We start from the raw sequence: 22,239 nt of genomic DNA, 5'->3' as shown, positions 1-22,239 counted from the left end.
TCTCTGTTTGGTTCATGTCGTTCACAGAGCGTGATACCAATAACTCAACACTTCACAGAGTAGTTCAGTTTAGGGCTCCCCAGTATTGAATGCTCGAGACGAAAACCAGAGGCTTTGCAGGCAATACTGCTGTTTAATTCATTAGTTGCCATGGTCCTACTTACACCTGACATTTGGGAGCGCTTACCCAGGAACGGACAACTCTGATTTCTACTCATTCCTGAGCTTGTAGGTGTTTGGATCCACACTGTCCCTGTACCAGGAGAATGCTCTGGTTTTTAGATGGTTTAGGTAGCTCTGCCTTCAGCTGTAGTTGATCCACCCAGCTAGAAAAAGAAGATTCACTTGGCCGGAGGAAAAAAACTCAGGAGGGAGAAATGCAACCAAATGGTTATGGTATTGGAATGGGAATGGCCTTTGGTGTTGATGAATTTTTATAGTTGGCAGTCCTCATTCTTTTGTAGTATCAGTCAGTCTACTCTAAGAAGTTATAATTCAGGGCAAACCTAAACAGGGCAAAAAGTCTTGCAAGAGTTGACTCTTCTCTGTCAGACAGGGACAGGACTGATGTGTTCAGGTTCCGTCTGCACCATTATCTTGATTCCACATCACCAGGGGCAGGCATGCCTCTGTTTCATGAGAGCTGCAATAGGTATGATTCATCTAGAAAAATAAAACTCAAGCTTAAAAGGCCATGCATAGGTACTTACAGGATAAAGAGCAGAGCCTTAGTCATAATGAATTCACTAGGATCACGTAACTGGAACTACCTTTCTTCAGAACAGCCTTGGAATAAGAAATCACTGAATAAAAATTTCCATTCGAGGCAATGGAAAATTATGTCACATACACTGTGTACGTATATATAGGCAGGGAGGCGTGTGTGTCTGAAAGAGAGACCTGAATTCTAACCTGAATTAAAATGTTAAAAATAGTAGGATCCTGTTTAGCAGAGGTGACATAAGAGACCTCCTTAGTCTCCCAGTCTCCAGTAATGCACGCTATTCTTTAATGGCAGACTGCTCTGTTTTGATTCCCAGTACATCATCATGCATTGCAGTGCTTCATACCGCATTCTCCTTTCATCCCTCAGACATACCACTGTATCATTCTACCTTTTGGGCCAGTCATGCTGCTTTTGCACATCATCCTTATGTACTCAGCTGAGATGATTTATTCATGATAAGAGGAGGAGTTACATGTTTGGTGTGGGTATGGAGTGGGACTTACCAGCACAGTGCCCTTGTGAAAACCTGGGTTACTAATCTGTGTAATGCAACAAATAAAACACAGTTGATTTGACAGCAGGGTAAACAGAAATATTTTCATTTTCCTTTCAGCTAGTGAGTTTGCTGATGATCACTTTTTCTTTAAAATCTGTAATTTCTCTTGATATTTTAGCCACGATGGCGTTGCTTGATGAAAGTGAGGTCAGATATGCACAAGAAAGGACAAGTCGTAAGTGAAAAAAAGTTGCAATGCAATGTTTATAAAGGAGTTTAGCCGTCATTAAAATGACTTAATTATGTAAGATAGTTTTGGTACCAATCAGTTTTCATAAAGTCGGGCGACCAGACCACGATGGGTCTTTTGCCATCAAATTCCTACCACATTTGCCAGGATTTTGGGCACACAGAGACTGTCAGGCTCCACTGCTAAGTGTCTAGGCAGCAGGTAGTGAGGGATGGCCTGGCGAGGATTGCAGCAGGTAGGCAGCGCCATCTCCAATGGTGGGAAAGAAAAACCTTGAAAGTGAGTTAGTAGACGTTAAGGTCCCTTTTTATAACTAGGTGGTGTAAATTGCTCCAGGTATGAAGAAAATTCAGATTTAATTTTCCCAGCATGCCACTAATTTTTGCATGTGAAACTGGGAAAACCACTTGCCTCCTTTAGGCTGCAGTTCCTTATTTTTGGATTTGTGATGCCGCTCTGCCTCAGCAGCCTGGCCTGTGACAAATCAGGACCATTTGTGAGGTGTTTATATAATGGTGGGCTACGTGAAAAGGAAGTAGGTAAACCAGAAATGTTATTACTTTCACAAAATATTTATTTAAATTAACATTTTTCTGCAGTCTTTTCAATATTATGCAGATTTAACAGTAGTTTGTTTATTCAGTTGAACTGTAGATATACAACTAAAAGTAAGAAAAAGGGATCTTATAACCCGAACAAAAACTTTACCAGCATTTCCACTGGCCCGAATGAGCTGAGAATCCACCAGCATGCCTCTAACCCATGTGTAGCATCAGGAAAAAAAGAGGGAAGGAAGATGCTATCCAGCACTTGGGATGGGGACGTTTGCCACCAGAGGGAGTCGTGGGAATACAATACCAGTGGTTGTACTGGCACAGGAAAGGGCATTAGCTATTTTAGCCATGAGGCTTAACCGCCAAAGTTTTCTCTTTGGCCACAGCTAATTTTCTACCAATGCAACACGGCATGAAAATCAGCTTAAAAGTTTGGCTTTTGGCTAAACGTGCCTGGCTGCAAAATTTACTTGTTAAAAATGCTACCTTGATGTTTCATACTCAACCTTCGTAATATGTGCAAAGTATGTGCTCGCTCAATAAAACAAAATTGCTAAGTAAGCCACCCAAATTTTATGCCTGAAAATACAACTCTGGGACTGAAAAACAAGACGTGCTTTAAATACCGTGTACACTTTCACTGAATTAGTATAAAAATTGTGGTAATCTGAAATTTTCCTCGCAACTGCTTTGCTGGTGATAAAGCAGATTACATCTGATTGCTGTAATGGCTCTGCATTGCTGATAGCAGAATGAGCTAGAGAGCATCGTGCAACAAATACTTTGGCTCTGGAGATGAGTAGAGGGTGGAAGAAATGCAGCGCTGTTGTTACAGAATTATTCTTTTGACTAGATCCAATGTTTAAAGAGGTATGGGATCTTTTCCAAGTAATACTGAAGTCCTTTATACTGCCAGTATGGTTTAAAAGTGCCTTACAACAAGCAAGAACAGAAGCTGATATGATCTGATGCTTCAGCAAGAAAAAGAAGTCCTTTAGAGAAGTCTGTCCATTTAGTGCCTTCTTTGGTCTTATGTGCTACACTTCGACTCCCGATACTTCTGATACGTCCTTTAATATGGAAATCTTGTACACCCCTCCCTGAAATAACAAACCTATTAAAATTTTAGGAACCTATTCATTGCTCATTGAAAACTAGGTTCCCATAGCTGCACAGGGTTAAATGCTGTATGTCAGAAATATGAAGAAACAGCAGGCTGAAAAAGAACCCCAATAGCTCAGAAATAGCAATTTCAAGCCCTGAGGGTGCCCATGGATGTTTGTGCTGGTTTTGGCTGGGATAGAGTTAATTTTCTTCATAGCAGCTGGTATGGGGCTGTGTTTTGGATTTGTGCTGAAAACCGTGTCAATAACCCCGGGATGTTTCCGTCACCGCTGAGCAGTGCTCACCCAGAGCCAAGGGCTTTTCTGCTTCTCCCCCCACCCCACCAGCGAGGAGCCTGGGGGGGCACAAGGGGTTGGGGGGGACACAGCCGGGACAGCCGACCCCGACTGACCCAAGGGAGATCCCAGCCCGTAGGACGTCGTGCTCCCCATATAGAGCTGGGGGAAGGAGAAGGAAGGGGGGACGTTGGGAGCGATGGCGTTTGTCTTCCCCAGTCCCCGTTGGGCGTGCTGGAGCCCTGCTGTCCTGGGGATGGCTGAACTCCTGCCTGCCCACGGGGAGTGGGAACGGATTCCTTGTTCTGCTTTGCTTGTGTGTGTGGCTTTTGCTTTCCCTATTAAACTGTCTTTATCTCAGCCCACGAGTTTTCTCACTTTTACCCTTCTGATTCTCTCCCCCATCCCACCGGAGGAGGGTGAGCAAGCAGCTGGGGCTCAGCTGCCTGCCGAGGTTAAACCACAACAATCCCCTACAATGCTACGTGGCAGGTAAGGGGTGGTATTAGGTTATTTTATATGTAGAATATAATAAATATAATATATATATATGTTCGCCTCTGCTTTCCCCTGCCTGCTGCCTATACCCCCTTCCTACTAACCCGCTCACTGCTGCTTCTCTGTAGCACACACTTACACAATTTTCCTGCAACTCTCTGCCAAACCAAAGTTCATTTTAAGGCGAGAGTATGTCACAAAAGAGGTGCTGCTGAGTCTTTATGTATTCTTCTTTTTCAGTGTGGGTGAATTCTTTATAAGCTTACAGATTTCCTGCCTTTCAGGAATTGTGACATTTTTCATTCTACAGACTAAACATCATTATGATCTTTGCAATTTCCATCATCCTTTTCCCTTAAACTTACAATAAATTTGAGGCATAGAACTTGCAAAACCCAACCCAAACCATGATGATCTTGCTTTCTACCTTCCTTTTCATACCTAGCACAATGGAGCTGCTCTGGTAGCAATCTAGTCATTACTTTACTTTAAATTATGGCGCATACAGAATACCACCTGTTCATAAACACAAATATAACAATTAAGTAAAAAATATTTATAACATTTTTATTTTTACAACCTTCACACTTGCAGGAAAATTTAAAAAATAATTCAAAAAAGTAATTAATTTTAAAAGGAAAAATTAAAACGGAATATATAATTTGGCTCAACTAGGTCATTGTTAATATTCGAGACTATTGATATGATCCTCATTCATTTTTCTGGGGTCTGAACATGGAATTTCTTGTAAGGATCCATGGACGGAATTTCTTCACAGTTTGCAGGAGTAGTAGTGAATCTCTTTTGCTGATGATCTTATACTATAACTCAAGCAAACTTTGTAGGTGTTGCTTTTCTTGCACTTTGTACTGGAGAACAGCAGAATCTGCAAAGATTCATTGATCCTGCTGTACATTCTTCTCTGTCTGCTTTTTGTTCTTCGGTCCAACAAACCATCATGGGTTGTATCTATAGATCACAGCTCCTGTGCTTAGTGTTTGGGGGGCTGTTATAGGACATATGTAATGGACCTGCAGTGTTGTGCTTTCTGGAGCTCTAGAAGGCAGATATACTTGTGGAGGGAAGGAAAATAACTTGATTTTTCTTTAAAATCAGCTAAAATCAGTTCAACACATTCAACAGTACTTACATGGCTCCATAAAGCAATATTAAATGCAGTTACTGCCCTTATCTGCCCCTTTGGAAATGAAGAGGTATAGTCACACCATTTTAAATTGTCCACATGGAAAATTGTGGCCTATTTCAATTCACGGGTTCAAAATATATGTTGAAACTTGCAGCTGACCAGGTATTTCAATGATTGATTATTTTACCTTAAAATTGATCGGAAAGGGTTTTGGTTAAACAGCTGCCCCTATAGTTTTATTCATTTTTAAGTGTTAGTAAAACATGTTTCTCCACTTTTTACAAAGCATTCCTTTAAATTGATTAAACTTAATTAAGTACAAGTGGAGAAAAATGGCTCATTTTTATGAGATAAAATTCTTAGTTCAACTATCATTTTGATTCACTCTGGACTTTAATGCTAGAGTATCTGTTTGAATATGGTATTTTTTCATATATAATACTTTATAATGTCCTTATATAAAATATTAAGTGTTCCAATATTAAAAAATCATAGTACTTCAGCATAAATAGAATTCTGATTTTACTTTTTTATCCCTATTTGGAGTGAAACATTACAATTTCCACAGAAATGAACGTTCCATTTTATTACATGTTGTATTTTACTTGTTTGAAAAATGCCACTAAAACCAATTCAAGCCTGAAAATTCTTCTTATCATGAACAAGAAGTTCATAATGACATGCTTGGTGCCTTGTTAGCTTGAAGATAGTGAATCAGATTCTGTGAAATGCTTAGTTTTGTAAGTAATTCTTAAAAGCATGACTAGGCCAAATCCTTTATCTTTAGTAATGTTGGTCCCAAAGCTAGTTAGTTCCCCAAAAGTCAAACGAGAAATACACAGATGGGGGGCAGAGGGTGGGGTAGGTGGGGTGCATTTCTTTCTAATTTAGCAAGAAAAACAATGTGGAAGATGGGCCGTCTTCAGAGCTGATTAAAGAAACTTCAGATGTCAGGGAGTACACGGCTCTTTTAAGAAAAGAATATTAAGTAGCCTTTGAGCAGCACTGCAATGTGACATTTTTACAAGGAACTAATTTGCAAAAAAGTAAAGAGCAGATACTCAGAACAGACTGAGAAGAGTGCAGCTATTATGCTTTCCTATCATCCGGAAAAGGCGATGACTTGTTATTCTTATCCACAAGAAAGTACCCCTCAGTAGAATCAAATCCTAGCAAAATAGATATTGTCTGCTGGGCCTGTCTTCTTAATTCTTCCCCTTTATTTTCAGCAGCATTTATCATTCCTAAGGCCTTGCTTCTAATCTCCTCGGAAAACTAACCAAGATGTTAACAGCTGAGAAAAGATACGAATGCTCACGGGAGGAGATAGGAACACAGTCATAGATCCACTCATGAACAGCTCTTGGATACTAAAGAGCAGTTCCCACAGGCTATGAGGTGAATACCAGTACGTTGAACATTTTATGCAAGAAAAGCCTCTGCAGTAGCGCAGAAGTATTTCTACCCAAAAGGCTACCTGGAAAAAATCTCCATAAAGATGTTTTTAAGGCATTCATTGTTGGCGTTTCCTATGGGAGCTGGATTTTGTGCAGCTCTGAGCATCCACAGGAGCCATTCCCAGCTCTGGCAGGTCTCTTGAGGCATGCAGACACCCATGGAGAGCTGGTGACTTCCCCTGGACCCTGAGCTGCTGCACTGAAATGCTGCTGTCACCCCCGAGAAAGGCTCATCTGGATCCCCCCACCTCCAATGAGAAGGACCTAAGAGAAGGGCAGGCTGGACCTGCACAGGCATCCCCGTGTCATCCCCAGCCTGGGGGGGGAGCGGGAGATGGGCTTGCACGCAGAGTGCCGTTCATGTCTCTCACAAGCACCACCCGTTGTAATACCTTTCCTTACACTGACTGAAGTCATGTGAACGTATAATGCATATATGGCAGCTGCATAGGGTGCTCTGAAAAAGCGTGCCCATTTTCATCCCTGTGGAAAGGCAGACCAGCTTGTTTGGATTCATCGCTGCTATGCGAAACCGTGAGTTTTGATTCTCATTCAGGGTGCTGTAAGGAGAAATCCCACTGGAATTCATCTGAAAACTGGGTAAATGCGAGAAGAATCGGGCTCATTTTATGCAGTTATTTCCTGAATGTAGATAAATGCAGATCACCTCATGCTCTTTATAAATTGCATTATTCAGCTGATGTATAACTCCCCTGTGGAAAGCCGCAGTCTGCTGAAGTGAGTCTAGATACAGTCTCAGCTGTTTTAATTTGCCTTGCATCTGTTTACTCGCAAAGATACTAAAGGACAAAGTTTTACAAACCTAAACCTATTCTTGCTGGCTTAAGGAATAAAACAGTCCCTGCATCTATTTGCCTAACTGAAGTGGCAACATCTTCTGTCTGCACACCTTGAGAGCTTTATTTCAGGGAAATTGCCATCCCTACTCGGAATGCAAACTCTTTTCTGGTTAGGTACCACCAGGGTTACTAATGGCTACATTTCTTCCCTTTGTTTGCTTCACATCCTCTCCATTGGGCACTGTCTGAGCAATGAGCTGTGAAACTGCATTTGTTCACAAAATGAAACTCAAGTGATTTGGTCCCAGTGCAGCAGAAATTCAGACATTTACCTTTACCTGTAAAAGAAGCTTTGTCCCAAGAATTACAAAGCTGTATTGGGCTTGCATGGCATAGTTTCAGTAGCGGGGGGGGCGGTACAGGGGTGGCTTCTGTGAGAAGCTGCTAGAAGCTTCCCCCATGGCCAACAGAGCCAATGCCAGCTCCAAGTCGGACCCGCTGCTGGCCAAGGCCAAGCCCATCAGCGATGGTGGTGGTGCCTCTGGGATAACGTATTTAAGAAGGGGAAAAACTGCTGCACAACAGCAGCCACAAGAGAGGAGTGAGAATATTTGTGAGAGCAACAGCCCCACAGACCCCCAGGTCAGTGCAGAAGGAGGGGGACGAGATGCTCCAGGCACCGGAGCAGAGATTCCCCTGCAGCCCGTGGGGAAGACCATGGTGAGGCAGGCTGTCGCCCTGCAGCCCAGGGAGGTCCACGGGGGAGCAGATCTCCACCTGCAGCCTGGGGGGGACCCCACGCCAGAGCAGGGGGATGCCTGAAGGAGGTTGGGACCCCGTGGGAAGCCCACGCTGGAGCAGGTTTTCTGGCAGGACTTGTGACCCCGCAGGGGACCTACGCTGGAGCAGACTGTGCCTGACGGACTGCAGCCCGGGGAAGGGACCCACGCTGGAGCAGTTCGTGAAGAACTGCAGCCCGTGGGAAGGACTCACAGCGGAGAAGTTCGTGAAGGACTGTCTCCTGTGGGAGGGACCCCACGGTGGAGTCAGGGGAAAAGTGAGGAGTCCTCCCCCTGAGGAGGAAGGAGCGGCAGAGACAACGGGCGATGGACTGACCCCAACCCCCATTCCCCATTGCCCTGCGCTGCTGTGCAGGGAAGAGGTAGAGAATTAAGGAATAAAGTTAATCCCAGGAAGAATGGAGGGGTGGGGGGAAGGTATTTTAAGATTTAATTTTTATTTTCTCATTATCCTACTCTGATTTTGAATGGCAATAAATTAAATTAATTTCCCCAAGTTGAGTCTGGTTTTGCCTGTAACAGCAACTGGTGAGTGATCTCTCCTGTCCTTATCTCAACCCATGAGCCTTTTGTTATATTTTCTCTCCCCTGTCCAGCTGAGCAGGGGAGTGATCGAGTGGCTTTGGTGGGCACCTGGCATCCAGCCAGGGTCAACCCATCACAAAAGTGAGACAAAAACAAACAGCAAACAAATAGCAAGTGCCAAATATCTGGAATCCCAGTGTGGCCTAGAGTAGGGATTTGTAAAGCTTTATTTGTTCCAAAAAACAAACAAGCAAACAAAAAAAGAGAAGACAGTCCCTGAATTTTGTGGCGCACCTCTAAGTGCAAACAACACAACCCTTTCCATAGATATTGTCATACAGCAACAGCCGGAAATCCAGAAACAGCTTGTTGTCCACATTAAGAAAAAAAGAATATGACAGAACCCCAATCAACAGAGCCTGGGAGTAGAATTAGTCAATATTTTCTTTGAGGTGAGTACACCAACACATTAGAAGGCTCCCAGCCTTGGTTTAATGCAGGCGTATAAACTACAGCCAGTGAACTCTAAGAAGCCAACTGGAGGAAGCATTAAATACCAAGATTTGAAAACAAATCTCCCAGCGTCTTTGCGGGACAAGTCTTTTCTTCCAGTCTCACTTTCCAACCCAGCAACTTCCAGGGGTTCCCTTTGTAGGGGCTTCTCTGAGTTCCCTAGGTAGCTTCCCGCTTTCCACTGCCCCTGAGGCTGACATCGTTTCTGTGCCCTGCTCCTTTCAAGCATCTCCTGGATTGCCCTGACTCCCTCCTACCTGCCCTGTCCTGCAAACCCAAAGTTTCCTCCAACTGAGCAAGCACAGCCGCGTTCGAGGAAAGCGCAGTTTCTTTCCATCTTTCCCTCCCTTCCTCTGGTTCCACCTCACCATCTGTGGTACTTTCCCCTCTGCTGCACAGACACTGGATTATTTTATATAAAACATATATTGTACTGTACCATTTACTGTAAACAAACACAGATCAAACATCACAGAGGGCAGAAAACAGGACAGTGGAGCCCTATGGATAGTTGCAGACAGCCAAGTACCCTGATCCTATGGAGGAAGGGAGTATGGAGGAAGTTAAAATGAACTGGCATTTGAAGGAAAAACTTCTTCTCTTTTCCTGCTGCAGAGTTCTCCATTGCCCAGCCACATTCCTCAGCTGGATGCACAAAATATTTTAGCCTGAGGGAGACAAAAGAAAGGGAGAAAGATTATGGAGACACCACGCTGATAGAACATAGAGGTTAAGACTGAAATAGCTTTCTAATCCAAATATTTAGTCCTTTTAATTTCCTGAGAAAAACTTTGTATTTTAGTTTGAGTGTGTTTCAGGGCAAGCCAAACAAGTTTGCTGTTTGATCTATGAAGACAAAGGCTAAGCCATGTAAAAGCCTTTTGTGCCCTCTCAGATATCCACCAAATGCTGTGCTCTTCCACGATCACCAAGCAAAGCTACGTGGTAGTTGTGGCCATCTGACGCAGACAGCTAACTCCCAGGCACCATGCTCCTGCATCGTTCTTGCTTGGAGAGTAGACGGGTGTTTGGGATTACGTCCTCCTGCAGAGGAATTCTTCCAGGAATGGAACAACTTGGTTCATGGCAGAACTGTGTCTTGGCGTAAAGCTAGTTGGAAGCCTACCCTTCGTACACATTTTGTGAATGAAGAGAGGCATGAGGCTATGTCTGCGAAGTTAGATGTCAGAAAACAGGACCCCTGAGTAAAAATTATGCAAACGACCCAGTTTTTCTGATCACCAGGAACCTACACCTCTGATTGCCTCTGGTGTATTATCTAGTAAACAATCCATGGGAAAAGCACTTGACCCGTGCCTTAATTAGACCACTTGTATTTAGGTGAGTTTTGGCAGGCATGCAGCTTGAATAATTTTTTTGCAAAGTTCTAAGCTTGCCAAGGTGGCATTTAGTTAGGAACATTTTGTCAGCTCTAACACTTCTTAAACTCTCAGAGGAGTTTCTCCCTTATTTTATTGGAAGCTGCCTTGAGCAGAATGGAACAGAGAATAAGATGTTAGCGTGGTTAGTTTGAGACCCAGGAGAACCAAGTTCAGTCTTCAGGTCTGCCATAATCTTCCTGTATGACAGCTTATTGTTTCTGCTTCAGTTCATCGTTTTTATTACTTTTGAAACAGAGCCGAATAACTTTCTAGATTTCTTTTCAGACTATGAGTTGTTCAGCTCAGTCTAGGAGTCACTAAATAAAACTGAATGGCCTAAAAATATGGGAGGCTAGAATGGGAAGGTTTTGTGTCTCTGGTAAATAGGGATGACACTATTTCCTTACTTAGAGCTGTGAAACATACCAGGATATCAGTAGCTTGGCCATTAAAGTACAATAGCTACAAATAGAGTGTTTGGTTAAATATCTGACAGAATGACAACAAAAAAATTCTTTTAAAATGGAAATCTTTAGTATTTGCTATGGAAGGGAGAAAGTGTCCAATTTTTCCAATTATTGGAAATGCTATGTCAATGGCAATAGAGTTCATAAGACATCTGACTATATGATTACGTAAAAAATACAAACAAATAGTGAATAATTGCAGAAGCTTGGTCCAAATTTTATTGTAAGAAAACTCTCATTTTTAATACACTTGTGTGGACTTAACATGAATTTTCCAGCATAACCAGGTAACTAAGAAAACACCCACTGAAGCTGCAAAAAATCTGAAGAATTGGCGATCTTAGTGCATCAATGACAAATCATCTATTGTCTCAGTGGGGCCAGGGTTTTACTCACAATGTTTTAATTCTTCTCTGGTCTCTGAAGTTGTAAGCGAGAATGGAAGTGTAGCAGACATGGATAATGTATTGGAAGGGTTTTCATTTACTCATATCAGTGCCCATAAAAAACGGAGACTTAGAGTCTGAGGCTACAGTTTCCGGGGTTTTTTTGGAAAGGTATAAAATGTTTCAAAGCCTTTAACACGTCTAACATTCTCAGGGTTAGTAGGTCCTTAGATGAATTTGACAATCCATTTCACGCTTTATTTTCCCTTACATTAGAGAAATGATGCCAGCGCATTTAAAAAATATTAAAAGTTATGTCTAAAACATGATTACTCAAAAAACAAATCAATGAGAATTTATCTTACTAAGGCCTGAGGAAGGGCTGCAAAACTGATTTTATTACAATGCAACTCACAACAAATGGATTGATTTGGATTAGAACTGAGAACTGGCGACTGGAGATCCCATTCTAACATTGTTCTTGGAAGAATACTTAACATGAAGTTGCTTGTCACTTAGTAGTTGGAGAGAAATTTATTCCTTAGTTTTGAGATGAGGGAAAATATGTAGTGTTTCCTATCTGTAATAACCGTCTCTTTGCCTTGTTAGTAACAGCTGAACAGATAAAGGTGCACAAGTCAGCTTCCTTCCCCTCTCTACTGTCCCTTGGCCAGTACAGTTGCTCAGATTCTTGTTTGGAGAGCTTTTCACGATGCAAAGTGCACGGCACTGCTCTCCATGTCATTGAAAGAGACTGACTTGGCAGAGCACCTTCCACAAAGGTATAGAACTATTCAAGGATCAGCCCCCCCGCTTTATAGCTGATGCCAGATATTTTACATGATACAACTTTGATGTTTTTGGAAAAAGGATTTGTAGAAATAAATCTATCTGTCTGTCCATCCATCCATCCATCTCCTAGTTTAAAAATAAGACTGACATTTCATATGGAAAAATTATGGACCACAAATGAATCTTAAAGATTATATCTTTGTGTAGTAAAATGGAGGTCTAAAGGCATTGTGAGACATAGTCTTTGGCTGTTCACAACATTTTAATGACTTTACATGAATCTATGAATTTGTATGTGAGTTGAACACAAATGACAAACCTGTAGCAAGTTTTAACTGTTTGCAGTTTGGGAATTAATTAATTTGTGAATTAGTCTGCAGTTTTGACCTGTCCAATTATACTGTAATGGAAGAGCATTATGTAATTATAAGTTACAATAGAAAGCAAATTCTGGGAGTAGTCTGACTTTTCCATATTTTGAGCATGACTGAAGTTTTCTCTCTTACCTTGCATCATCAACAACGTAACTCTTCCAGGAACCATCTCAGGAGGAAATTGAGTTAAAGTTCTTCATTAACACCTCTTTCACCTTATGGAGGACGGAATGAAAACCTATTCCATCCTTTTTTGGGGCTTAGATTACTTCTGAAAAGACTCTGCTCTCCCTATTCATCTGCACAGTTGTCCTTCTGAGCCACCTCTCACAAGTTAATTTCTCACTGGGGAGTGGAAATGAGTATTTCATATTTCTGTTCCAGTATTTCTGGTTGTGTCCTAGGAACCACTCAATAATGATGTGGAATACTTAGGAAAACCAAAGCAAACCAAACAACACAAAGCATACAACTTGATTTGGTTAAACAAATTTGACTCACTAAAACACAAGGTACTTACTTGAAGCTTGAGAAAATTGTTAGAGTAAGTTTCATAGGTGTAACTCTGTCCAGAAAATAGGTTAACAGTTACATACAATCATGTAGATAAGAGATTGCCTACTCAAATAGCAGTCAAAATAACACAGCTATCTTGCTTTTCTCAATATTCTGTCAATGTTAACAGATAGCAGTTAACTATCACAGAGAGGACTAATGGCAAAGTGCTACAGAATTTAATTTGGAGCATAGTTACAGACCTTTTTAACTAAACATATGGAATTTTGAATGATTTATCATAGTCATTACATTCGAAAAGTTTTTGGAATCATTTCAGTTGGACCATATTGATTATCAGTGGTTCTCTTGGTCTCTAATTAAACAGTTCTACAGGACTTGACAGCCCTTATCAATGACAAAAAACAGCCTCACTGACACTGAAAATGGGACAGTCTTTATGAAATAACATGGTCTTATTAATGTTTGCTGCAGAATAACATTCACATGCTGTCCTTAGTCATGACTGACTTTCATTTAGTGTGAAATGAAGAAACATTATATGGTGCAAAGACAAACAGTAAAATTCATCTTCTCTTTGGCAAAATTGTGATTTTACTTACAGCTTTCATCGCAGTATACTTACAATTGAACTTGAGCTTACTGACTTATCTCCAGGCTTTTGCAGAGTCCCACCAAGCACAGGTATTATGACCCTATGCAAGTATTTCTCCAGCAAGTAGCAGTACAAGGTGTAACACAAAATAATGCAATAGATGTAACTAGCAAAATGATGTAATTGTCCTTAACCTCTTAAATAACAGTTGTTCTTAAATTCTTTAAAAAAAATATGAAAAAAGTGCATAAACCCACTTCTTTTTAGGTCAACACTCAAACATGTGCTTTAATTTCAGCTTGTGTTTGAATCTTGTTAAGTCCAACAGAATTCATCACACTGATGCTTTCCTGGGTAGGAGCCTGCAAGAAGTGTGTGAGGGAAGATGTGAGCCAAGCTACAGGAATATGCTGCTCTCACAATTTAAGTTTAATTTTAATGGCAAAATATTATCAAGCAAATAAACAAGTAGACAGCTGTAATGCCTATTGCCTACCCTGCATAACCGATATCACGCATTATTTCTTCTTTTCTGCCCAATACAAATAAATTAATATTGTTAATAGCTGTAATGCATACACACAGAATTTTTAATCTTCAAAACAGTTTCATGAACATGTATTAAATTAAAAAGAAATGTGCTCTTTAAAAATATCATGAAACACGGCCTTTACCTTTTTTGACATATTTTATAACTTCATACTGTCACATCTTGTGGAGTTGGGTAAATTGTTGGCATTAGCATCTTGACAAAGTACTTGTCTATAGAAATTTAATTTACTTTGGAAAAGGAAAAAAGAGAACTGGATTTTCCAGAGATTTCACAAGCTGTATCCTACCCTATGATGCAGGAGTTTTGCACCTGAAAATTTTAGTGAAAATTAAGAAAAATGATACAGTGAGTATTAACATATATTTATTTTGTTACTGTAGTAGTATTTTCAGGAGATCATGATAATATTTTCTTTCCATGATCTCTAAGGTGGCTTGACTTTCAACCACCCTGGCAATTTTACAGGTCTTAATAAGAATTTTATTGAGTGAAGTAAAGGTTGTTCCCCTCCCCTCAACATTTAAGAGAAACTAATGGTTAAAATCAACACATTTAAAAAATGGTTATTTTCTTTCAATGCTGGGCAGATACTAAGCAGGGAGGGAAGTAGATGGGGTCTGGTACCTGGGACCTCCAAGTATATGAGGCCATGCTTTCCATTTTATACGTGAGAGAAAACACATGGACAGAGGACTTGAAACATGGAGAGGAGCTCAGGAACAAACCAGCCTTCATGTGTCCAAGCTGAGCAACTAGAATATGACATACTCAGAATTAGTGCCTCTTTCTGAAAATGTTGATTCATCTTCAAAAGTGTGTGTTTTCCATCTCTATACAGAGCATACTGTAAGATGATTCTATTTCTAGACAAACAGATGCCAGTAACTTAATTTATTCTTTTTAGATTTAACATCTTATACTGTGTTTGTGAAAGTTGTGCCCAGTTCTCCATGCTGTTTTTGCTACTGCTGTAGATACTCTAAAAATAACGTATGTGAGGGTGATATTTTTAGTGATCATTTTAAATTACCTTGTCATTGGTTGCAATCACATTAATCATGTTGAATGTTTTTGGGTGCTCAAATAAATGTATGTACTTCCATAGGAGCACTGTTATAATTTAATACCAAGATCCTTTAAATACAGGCCTTAGTTTTAATGAGAGAAATGTAAGATATCAGCCGTGTGTGAGACTGAGGTGAATTTTTGGAAAATACTAACTTCTATTATTTTTCTCAGATGAGGATAACAGAGTAAAGAATACTCTGAAACTGAAGTAGTCTAGAGAAAGACAAAAAAAGTCTGCTGTGGACGAAAGCGCTGATGAGAGTTACAAATCTTGGACCCTGAGACCATTGTCTGTATTTCCTATCTTCTTCTTTACTGGGAACTGGCCATTTTAGGAGGGGCAGAAGCTGGGAGATGTTCTGTGTTATTGGCAGGGCTCGCACAAGACCTGGATAAAATACAGCTTTTGTACCCCCGTGGAAGCCCACAGAGAATAGTGACACAGCTGCTGCCTGCCATCGCTGGGAGAATCAATCCCCCACCAAGGAGAGCTGCTTGCAGGGGGATGCGATTTACCTATAAGCACTGCTCCCATGGGTAAATTGCCGTTATGTAAAATAAACCTTAACAAAGGTCTCCCTTGTGTCACTCTCCTACACAGCACAATGTGTATTAATAAAATCTCTCTGTTTAACAAAGGGATCTGTCTTTAGCCCAGCTCTTTGCTACATTGCCATAAGCTTCTAATTTAATTGAGGATTCCCAAGTTAACAGCATTTTCTTATTTAAGGAAAAGGTGGTCATCTTCTGTCTTGAAAATGTCTGACACTAAATTCCTCTCCTATCAGTTAAGAGATACTTTTTGACATCTTTAAGCCACTGAGATAATAATTTCTGACAGTATCAGTGTGCTTTAGCCATGGCATCCTGGAATGCTACTTCTAAAAATGTAAGAGAAAATGGCCATGATTTTTTATAGTACATTGGAGTAAATAAGCATATATATTTATTTTAAAGGCATTTTAAAAGAGTTTAGAAAATGCTGGTTGTACTTCAGCATCTTTTGTTGTGAGAAAGCGAGCTGTTATTTCTATCACTTGCCGAGAACTGCTATCTTAATGATACAGATTTGTGCTTTGTGGCAGAGTCCTGAGCCTCACAAAGATTAGGCTGAAAACATTCATGTTCTTTTGGGAATTTGGGAAACCTGACTGTCTCAAAATTACAGTAAATTGCGCTATTAAAAAATGCCACAGCAAAGAGTTTGCATGCTGCTCTGCTTGTTTTATTTAATGCAACATTAAGGCTGTCCTTAAAAATGCTTTGCAAAAGCTTGCACAGGGACAGGATTTTTTTTTTCATTGCCAATATTGTGTCTAAATAGGAGCCTTCCAACCAGACATTTTTTGGTTTACATAGAATTTTTTTCACTATTTGGGACTCATTTAATTAACTCCTTTTTTAATGAGCAAAGATATCAAAAAAATAAACATGACTAATGAAACCTAGTCTGACAACATTCCTATCAAGGAAACAAAAATCTGTGCATCAGAGAAAGTTTAGGCATTTATTAGGAGCTGGTAATCATCATGGCTCCTTGCTCATAGGAGCTCTATGAATTTGTGATCTACCAATATAAAGTCACAAATCAAATCTTTCCTTGCTTTGTATCACAGTGCATAATCCTTTGTATAAATGCTGAGTAAGCACCAAATTTACACTGTTTACTTGCTGCACTACCTTAGAAATCAAAAAAGGCTTTAGTTAATTACAGCATTCCTATAAAATATGTAATAGGGGATCACCTTCCTCTTTGAAATCCACTGCATTTTGGTGCAGTGATATGATTTTTTTTCCATATTATTCATTGCATCCAACACACTCCCCCATCCCACTCTCTATAAAATATGTTTTAAATCAAATCACAGTTCCCAGAAATGTATTTTCAAAGTCTCCTAAAACATTTCTTCCAGGAGTGAAAACTGTATCTTACCAAATTTCATCAGCATAGCACTGTTTGTATTTCTACAAGTCTAAATAATTAAATGAACTCTTGAAACAAAATTGTAGCCTATTTATTGTGGCAATCTGAAAGTTTGAGTGTTAAAAGGTACTTCTTACTACAAGCTGATCACAAAAATTATTGGAAATTAAACTGCTTTACTCATGAGCTCTATAACGATATTCAAGGGGAAATTGTGACAATGCCTGTGGTGACATTACAGCACTTTCAGTACTGTAGTTCATGAGTATGGCCTGCAGGGTCTCTGAAGTGAAGGACTATAATTCAGCAGCATGCAAGGTGTCTTTATGTATGCAATAAAAGGCAAAGCTTGTCCCAGACCCTTTCTCTCTGTAAAACTCTCTGGACAGGGCTGCAGTCATCCCTCTCTCTCCCAATAGTCACTGTGTTTCTGATCCTCCTAATCTCCGCTTACTATTTTGTGAAGGTTAGCCAAGGATGTGGATTAGAAATATTGTTGATTATTTTCTATGCCTTTTTAAATGAAAGCTACCTTTTTCTTTTTTTTTCTTCCTTTTTTTTTCAGCTGTCCAAAATACGTAGTTTTAACAGAACACCTAGACATTTCTCTTGTATGGTTCCAGCTAATCTAGAATCTATCACCTGCCATTGCATTCCAGAGTATTCAGCCAAATGTGCCTTGAACTTTCAAAACCTGACTCTTTCTCCTAGAGTCAATAGTCCAAAACCACAGTAAAACTAGTAAACGTATAAATATCAACAATGTCTCTTTTATTTTATCCATAAACAAAATAATTCTAATAGATTTAAGAGGCATGATCTTGTTTATTTGTGCTTTGGTTTTTTTTTTATGATAGAGCTTTGTTGTCACTACCATAGTGGGGTTATTTTTGTTTTGATTTTAATCATTCCTTGCATTTAGAATGACCTTGAATTGGATTAAGTCTTATTGATCTGTAATTCTTGGGTTCACCCTTTGAGTGTCTTCTTAAAAAACCAGTAAAACACTTTCTCTGCTCTAATCCTCCAATAAAGGTTTTAGCAACAGATTATATACCTCTGCTTGCATCTCCTCTTCTTAAACATTCTCCTTGATTTATATCAATAAAATCAGATCTCAAAAGTACTTAACAAGTGAGACAATTATTTTTGTCAGAACTTTGGAGCTGGGGAAATAGAAGCATGGGGTGGTGAAGTGACTGTCTCAAAATCAGCCAGGAGATCAGTGCGAGGGCTGAGAACTCAGATTTCCATGTCCCCATGCAGAAGTAAGACTATCCCTCTATCTTAACTTCCTTTTGAGTTTCACTGCAAATGCATTCTGGACTGTGTGACTAGTTTCCCCTTAATTTATTGATTTATTTTAGTGCTGTTTTGGACACATGACTTTAATACCGTCTACTCTATTAGAACAAGGAGGTGCTTCTGTATGCTCTCTGATGAGCTGCAGTGTAAAAAAGTGTAACTTCTCAGCAACACCTGTAGGCTTCTCAATTGTTTTCTTTGATAGTTTAGCTCAGTTTTCCCCAAAGTATGACCCATCAGATGGATCCAGCCTGCCTAACAGTTTTCCCAGCCCACAACCTATTCCTGCAGCCTCTTTTCCAAGCACCCGCAGGCATGAGCAAGGAGTGGGAGGGTGGTTGAATTCACGGTTTTGCCAGCCTGTGACGTGTTCCCTGCCTCCTTCGTTCCCTCTCTCCACAGCCCCTTCATCAACACATGACTAGATAGATGTGCCTCTATCACATGGCAAAAATGATAGCATCTTCCTTGAAATTAGGGGTGTGTTAGGAGGTCTTAGGAGTGCACTGGCAAATGTGGCTAGATGCTGCTTGTGTGCTATAGCACGCGGTAAGTTTATCTGTTTCTTTATTGTTTGATGCCTTGATGTCCTTCTCCTGTGATACTGGTGCCAGTCAATGCTAGCTGGTATGGTGCCACCTTTACCTCTTAGATATAGGGCACACTTACTTAGATATACTACTTACTGCTCCACTGTTGGCAAGGTGCCTCACATGAGAAATGTGTCTTACCGGATTTGCAAGGTAAATCTGATATGAAAATGTTTGCTTGGCTGACTTCATAGAAAATAATAAATAAAAGTATTAAGTCAGATCTCTCATTTAGATTATTGTTCCTGTCCGGTTCAGAGCAGATGGCTTGTCCTTGTGTTCTTCCAGCAAAGTCCTACTGTCTGCAAAAGCAATTCCCTGCCCATATCGGGCTTTGATTCTGACAGTCTTTTTACTCAGTACCTCACTTAGGCACACTCCTAAAGTTTAATACTTGCTTAAATGTTTTCCTTTTGATGTATTTATTTCAGTCTGAAAGCAGGAAAATGCACATTTTTATTAGATGGCCTACTTTAAAAGATGGCTTATTTTAAAAGAAGCTGTGACGCATTTTTCAGATAATCCTTACTCCCTTCCTAAATCTTCCTGTTTCTTGGAAGAATGCTCATTCCCTTAGTTCTGCTTACCTCTTTACCTGCAAGGTTCTGGAACAGAGGAGAATTGTATACTGAATTGGGAAACCCAGAAGACTCACTTCTGCAAATCACTTCTGTAAACAAGGGTTGGTTCACATGTGCATTGAAGTACTTTCCTGAATTTCATTTCACTGAGACTTTTGTTTCAAAAGAGACTATAAGATCTTTCCTTTATATACAACCTTTTGTTGTAATTTACTATAGCTGTTCCCATTCCATCAGTAAAAAGTCAAATAATAATTTTAAGGTTAAAACAGAATTGAGAATCAGTGTATCTAGATCTTTTTCTCATTCTAACAAGGGTTTTCTCTGGGACTTTGCTATAAATCACTTGTCAAGTATGTCTGTATCCAACACCACAGGCAACTATTGCCAGGAGTAAGAAATACCTTAGTAAGTGACAGACCTTCTTCTTATGGCCTCATTTTACCCACACGTAAAAGGGAGCTAACATATTTTCTGGGATACTGATGTGTTTAATTTGCAACTCTCTGGGGAGAACTTTTGGAGCCTTCAGAAAATATTATAGAAATGCTATAGAAATGTGGAATTATTATTTTTCAGAATAATTATCCTTGCTTATAAATTTGTATGAAATTTAGTGGATTTGAAGTGACAAACGTTTCACATAAATTGTGTGTTAGAAAACATATTTTAGAATTTAGAAGGACTTAATGAAATAGTATTGCTAATATACATTTTGTAGTGTTTTCAAAGCAAAATTATAGTTGATCTATTCATTGGAATGGCTGAGCAAGCTAAGGGAACAATTATAACTTTTTCTTAAATTCTGTATCACTTTTCCTATGAGAATGATGGAACCACACTGAGATTTTTGAGCCCATAAGCTCAAACAAGCTTTTGGGAACAATTCTGATGAACATTTCTCATAGAAAAATACACAGATGGAAAGGTTTGTTATGATCACAGTTAGATGAAAACCATCCCAGGGATTTGCAAATGGCAGTTGGCAGAAAATATGCAAATTATTATTCTGATGTAGTATATCCAGAAATAAATTTGTTATGAGTTATTAATTTTTATAGAGACTTCTTCCTTACTGTTTATTTGTTTTAAGTGGCTTTTTTTGGAAGTCATAAAATGACAAAAGAACCTTGCTATAGGGACTGAAATTACTGTCATCTTGAATGGAGATGGAACTTCGTACTTTCTCTTATATCTTTGAACTAACTGAAAAGGAAAGTGGAAGTAGAAGTGTTCCGTGATTGAAATAACTACTACTTTATATAATGGTGTAGACATGGAATAATGTCAAAGATTGTTTAATGGTGAGTTATCGCTTCAGACACTTGAAATCAGTAGGAAACATTGGCAAGCTACATTGAAATCTGCTATAGTAAGAGATTATTACCAACCGTGAAAAAAACCATTTTTTTTCTTTCTGTCCCTAAAACATAACAAAAAATATGCAGTACTTGATGAGAAGAGATCCCAAGTCTGAAAACAGCCTCGCTGGAAGAAAAAGATGACAGTGGTGATGGAGGTTACATCTATAGGAGGGAGCATTTAGGATCAGATCTTTAAGATGTGACCATCTGTTAAATATATGAAATGTGAGGAAAACAAGAAAACTGACACTTCTAACAACTGACATCGTTAAAGAAACACACATCACAGCATGGAAAGCTAATGAATCCATGTCTACTATCCTCAGATGTTTATCACAGTTCTATAATTAAATGACTCTCAAGTAAACATTTTTACTTGGCCTTTTGGCTGAGGTCTTATAGAATCATAGAATCATTTACATTGGAAAAGACCTTTAAGATCATTGAGTCCAACTGTTTACGTAACACTGCCAAGCCCACCACTAAACCATGTCCCTAAACACCACATCTACACGTCTTTTAAATACTTCCAGGAACGGTGACTCAACCACTTCCCTGGGCAGCCTGTTTCAAAGCTTGACATTTTTGGTGAAGAAATTTTTCCTAACAGCCAATCTAAACCTCCCCTGGTGCAACTTGAGGCCATTTCCTCTTGTCCTATCTCCTCTTACTTGGGAGAAGAGGCTGACAGCCACCTCACTACAACGTTCTTTCAGGTAGTTGTAGAGAGCGATAAGGTCTCCCCTCAGCCTCCTTTTCTCCAGGCTAAACAACCCCAGTTCCCTCAGCCGCTCCTCATAAGACTTGTGCTCCAGACCCTTCACCAGCTTCGTTGCCCTTCTCTGGACACGCTCCAGCACCTCCATGTCTTTCCTGCAGCGAGGGGCACAAAACTGAACACAGGACTTGAGGTGTGGCCTCACCAGTGCCCAGTACAGGGGGACAATCACTTCCCTGCTCCTGCTGGCCACACTGTTTCTGATACAAGCCAGGATGCTGCTGGCCACCTTGGCCACCTGGCCACACTGCTGGCTCATATTCAGCTGGCTGTCGACCAACACCCCCAGGTCCTTTTCCACTAGGCAGCTTTCCAGCCACTCTTCCCCAAACCTGTAGCGCTGCATGGGGTTGTTGTGACCCAAGTGCAGGACCCGGCAATTGGCCTTGTTGAACCT

The 22,239-nt window shown here is 40.1% G+C and overlaps 1 long non-coding RNA gene across 1 annotated transcript; it reads right to left on the bottom strand.

Moving 5' to 3' along the window:
• Positions 1 to 956: 956 nt before the first annotated feature.
• LOC104835824 lies at positions 957 to 21,828 on the bottom strand. The gene is made up of 3 exons (XR_774778.1): positions 21,754 to 21,828; positions 14,958 to 14,961; positions 957 to 969 (listed from the first exon to the last, which is right to left on the bottom strand). It is a non-coding gene; the product is annotated as an uncharacterized LOC104835824 (long non-coding RNA).
• Between the last annotated feature and the right edge of the window lie 411 nt (positions 21,829 to 22,239).

The sequence above is a fragment of the Haliaeetus leucocephalus genome, unplaced genomic scaffold (assembly GCF_000737465.1).
Source record: "Haliaeetus leucocephalus isolate CR32 unplaced genomic scaffold, Haliaeetus_leucocephalus-4.0 Scaffold406, whole genome shotgun sequence".
Lineage (NCBI taxonomy): Eukaryota > Metazoa > Chordata > Aves > Accipitriformes > Accipitridae > Haliaeetus > Haliaeetus leucocephalus.
The sequence above is the reverse complement of the archived record's forward strand: the minus strand, read 5'-3'. Positions and strand labels throughout refer to the sequence as shown.